Genomic DNA, 5000 nt, shown 5'->3' on the forward strand with positions numbered 1-5000 from the left:
AGAAAACACACACACACACACACACACACACACACACACACACACACACACACACACACACACAGTTATAAACAGGGCAGAAGTGGAGCAACAAATATAACCTGTGACCATCATCAACTACCTCAGGGATAGGAAGGGATACAATTTCACATATACTTAAACATATATGTGATGCCGCTTTGATTTAAAAAACAACTATACACTGTTTCAGTATGATGAGGCCTCATCATGCTGCACATATTTATGGAGGTATTAGTGCAAATATGTTTACCACCACCATGTTTCATCCAAATTCCTTTCCCCTACCCTGGTGTTGGTACTGGGGATAGAGACAATGCTTTTACCGAGACAACGTTTCGCTTGGGGTCAATACAATGCTCAAACCTGAGAGAAAAGCTATCCCAACAAGAGCTTGCAATTCATATCATAACTGTCAGCATTACGTTTATACACCCACCTCGCAACTCACACTGTATCCTATTACGTCAGCTTTCTACCCCATAGAGTCGTCAGTGGTCAGTCGTCACGTGAGGTCACAGACCCTGAGCTGCTTTGGGGATTAGTGTGGACGGTTACAAAGCATGGCTTGCTTCTGCAGTGTTTTAAAAATTGAGGTTGGAGAGTTGAAGGAGGAGGTCTTGCTTCTCCAGGAGGAGATTAGGAGGCTGAAGGACCACTTCAATGGGTCTGGGAGAGAGTGTGAGGTGGCTGGAGTTGTGGGGAATGAGGCTTCAAGTGAGGTGCAGTCTGTCTCTCGCTGTGAGGAGGCTGTAGTTGGGGAGGTAGCAACGGCTACCAGCAGTGAGGTGCAGTCCAGCACCTGCTACAAGTGGCGAGTGGTTCACAGTAATGGAAGGCGCATCAGAGTAAGGAAAGTTAAGAGTGAAGATCTGAAGGTAGGAAATCGCTTCTCTGTTCTTCAGGATGAATGTACTTCAGTGGCCAGTGAAGGTAAGGGTACTACTGCCCCTGCTAATGGAGGTAAGCGCATTCTTGTGGTTGGTGACTCTCAGGTAAGATATATTGACCGTGCTTTTTGTAATAGGAATAAGAAGATGAGAGATAGAGTGTGGTTCCCTGGAGCTGGTGTTGGGGACATTGTCAACAGGCTGGATAATATCATGTCAGGTAATGGGAACAAGCCCATTATCTGTCTCAGTGCTGGTGGAAATGATATTGGGAAGGGTAGGAGAGAAGAGCTGCTAGATAAGTACAGGTCAGCTATAGATTTCATTAAGTCTAAGGGAGGGATCCCAATCATATGTAGCATCTTGCCTAGAAAGGGAGTAGGAAATGAATGGTTGTCTAGGGCAATTGGTGTAAATTGCTGGCTAGACAGATACTGCAAGAAACTTGCAATCCCATTCATTGACAACTGGAACAACTTTTATGGCAAACATGATATGTATGCAAGGGATGGGGTACATCTCTCTGGGGCTGGGGTGGTAGCACTTGCAGACTCGATTGAGAAGGCCATTGGTGAAATGCCTATGATTTTAAACTGATGGAAGATAGAGGTATGGGTGTGTGTGGGAAACAAGCAGGTTGCAACACTTGGGTTGGAAACAGTAAATGTATAAAAGGCATTCAGCATGAAGTTATAAATAAAGACAATAGATCAGGTCAGCAAACAAAGGGGGACAGCAGAGGGCAGCAAGGGACTAGCTCCCTTAAGGTTTACTATACTAATAGCAGGAGTGTAAGAAATAAGATAGATGAGCTAAGATTAATTGCAAGTGCAGGAAACATAGATATTATTGCTATAACAGAGACCTGGCTCAATCTGAAAGATAGAGAGATGCCCTCTGAATGTCACATACAAGGCTATAAATTATTCCACACCGACAGGGTCAACAGGAAAGGTGGTGGAGTAGCGATGTATGTCAGAGACAATTTAAATTGTTGTGTTAGACAAGATATTAAATTAGAAGCGTCAGCCACTGAATCTGTTTGGTTACAGCTTCTTGAGGGCCGAGAAAAACTAATTTTGGGTGTGATTTACAGGGCCCCAAATCTTGATAGGGAGTGCAGTAAACTTCTATGGGACGAAATTCGTAAGGCATCTACATACGAAAATGTTGTGCTAATGGGAGATTTCAACTATAGACAGATTGACTGGAGCAATTTGACAGGAAATTTAGAGTCAGGTGACTTTCTTGATACGATCCAGGATTGTTTTTTAAAACAGTTTGTGACAGAGCCAACTAGGGGAAATAACCTCCTTGACTTGGTTCTTGCCAGTAGGGAAACACTAATTAATAATCTTGAGGTTAATGATGAGCTTGGGGAAAGTGATCACAAATCACTCAGTTTTAATATATCATGGAATTCCCCTAATAATGGCAATCAAGTCTCCGTCCCTGACTTTCGCTTGGCTGATTTCATAGGACTGAAAAATTACTTAGGTGGGCTGAACTGGAATGACCTGACTAAGGGTCAGGTAGGTGGTGATGGTTGCCGATATGATGCTTTCCAGGGCATAGTTCTAGCTGCTCAGTCAAATTATGTTCCAAATAGGGAAATCAGATCAAACAAAAATGATCCTAAATGGATGAACAATAGATTAAAATATCTGATTGGTCAAAAGAGAGGCATATATAGGCAAATCAAAAGAGGAGAGGGGCAATTGAGAAATCGATATATTCAGTTAAAGAGAGAAATAAAAAAGGGAATTAGAAAAGCAAAAAGAGATTATGAGGTTAAAGTTGCAAGAGAATCGAAGACTAACCCAAAAGGATTCTTTCAGGTATACAGAAGTAAGATCAGGGACAAGATAGGCCCACTCAAAAGTTCCTCGGGTCAGCTCACTGACAGTGATAAGGAAATGTGTAGAATTTTTAACACATACTTCCTCTCAGTTTTTACACAGGAGGATACCAGCGATATTCCAGTAATGATAAATTATGTAGAACAGGACGATAATAAACTGTGCTCTATTAGGGTCACAAGTGACATGGTCCTTAAGCAAATAGATAAATTAAAACCTAACAAATCCCCAGGCCCTGATGAACTGTATGCAAGGGTTCTAAAGGAATGTAAAGAGGAGCTTAGCACACCTTTGGCTAATCTTTTCAACATATCACTACAAACTGGCATGGTGCCAGATAAGTGGAAAATGGCAAATGTGATACCTATTTTCAAAACAGGTGACAGGTCCTTAGCTTCGAACTATAGACCAATAAGCCTGACCTCCATAGTGGGAAAATTTATGGAATCAATAATTGCCGAGGCAGTTCGTAGCCACCTTGAAAAGCATAAATTAATCAACGAATCTCAGCATGGTTTTACAAAGGGGCGTTCCTGCCTTACGAATTTATTAACTTTTTTCACTAAGGTATTTGAGGAGGTAGATCATGGTAATGAATATGATATTGTGTATATGGACTTCAGTAAGGCTTTTGACAGGGTCCCACATCAGAGACTGTTGAGGAAAATTAAAGCACATGGAATAGGAGGAGAAATTTTTTCCTGGATAGAGGCATGGTTGACAAATAGGCAGCAGAGAGTTTGCATAAATGGGGAGAAATCAGAGTGGGGAAGTGTCACGAGCGGTGTTCCACAGGGGTCAGTGTTGGGCCCCCTGCTGTTCACAATCTACATAAACGACATAGATGAGGGCATAAAGAGCGACATCGGCAAGTTTGCCGATGACACCAAAATAGGCCGTCGAATTCATTCTGACGAGGACATTCGAGCACTCCAGGAAGATCTGAATAGACTGATGCAGTGGTCGGAGAAGTGGCAGATGCAGTTTAATATAGACAAATGCAAAGTTCTAAATGTTGGACAGGACAATAACCATGCCACATATAAACTAAATAATGTAGATCTTAATATTACGGATTGCGAAAAAGATTTAGGAGTTCTGGTTAGCAGTAATCTGAAACCAAGACAACAGTGCATAAGTGTTCGCAATAAAGCTAATAGAATCCTTGGCTTCATATCAAGAAGCATAAATAATAGGAGTCCTCAGGTTGTTCTTCAACTCTATACATCCTTGGTTAGGCCTCATTTAGATTATGCTGCACAGTTTTGGTCACCGTATTACAGAATGGATATAAATTCTCTGGAAAATGTACAAAGGAGGATGACAAAGTTGATCCCATGTATCAGAAACCTTCCCTATGAGGATAGACTAAGGGCCCTGAAACTGCACTCTCTAGAAAGACGTAGAATTAGGGGGGATATGATTGAGGTGTATAAATGGAAGACAGGAATAAATAAAGGGGATGTAAATAGTGTGCTGAAAATATCTAGCCTAGACAGGACTCGCAGCAATGGTTTTAAGTTGGAAAAATTCAGATTCAGGAAGGATATAGGAAAGTACTGGTTTGGTAATAGAGTTGTGGATGAGTGGAACAAACTCCCAAGTACCGTTATAGAGGCTAGAACGTTGTGTAGCTTTAAAAATAGGTTGGATAAATACATGAGTAGATGTGGGTGGGTGTGAGTTAGACCTGATAGCTTGTGCTACCAGGTCGGTTGCCGTGTTCCTCCCTTAAGTCAATGTGACCTGACCTGACTAGGTTGGGTGCATTGGCTTAAGCCGGTAGGAGACTTGGACCTGCCTCGCATGGGCCAGTAGGCCTTCTGCAGTGTTCCTTCGTTCTTATGTTCTTATGTTCTTACACCAGCTTTATTTTAAAGACTTTCGCCACTGAGGAGCACCAGCAAAATCTTTCTACTGGTCCCTTAGGTCTTATTTATGAATTACTATCTTACTGCATGTTCTAAATACATAGCTTAGTAGGTGGAGTTAATGCATGATGCACACCTTCGGGATTTAACCAAGAATTACTGCTGCTATATTTCTCTCAAGTAAGGGAAGGAAATGAAAGGAGCTCGAAACTCATGAGAAGTGTACATATCACTAGCCGCTTCTTTTCATTATTTTATGGATTATAATGACGGTCATAATGATAATGTTGATATTGCTAATGATAATCAACAAAAGATACACATTGCATTGCTGGCTTTATTGGGACAATGTTTCCCCCCTC

The 5000-nt window shown here is 41.6% G+C and overlaps 1 protein-coding gene across 4 annotated transcripts in view; it reads left to right on the forward strand.

Annotated features, from left to right (window-relative positions):
- Nucleotides 1-5000, forward strand: part of LOC128689666 (nephrin-like) — a 204234-nt gene that overhangs the window by 59745 nt on the left and 139489 nt on the right. The window lies entirely within an intron of this gene.

The sequence above is a fragment of the Cherax quadricarinatus genome, chromosome 22 (assembly GCF_038502225.1).
Source record: "Cherax quadricarinatus isolate ZL_2023a chromosome 22, ASM3850222v1, whole genome shotgun sequence".
NCBI classification, from domain to species: Eukaryota; Metazoa; Arthropoda; class Malacostraca; order Decapoda; family Parastacidae; genus Cherax; species Cherax quadricarinatus.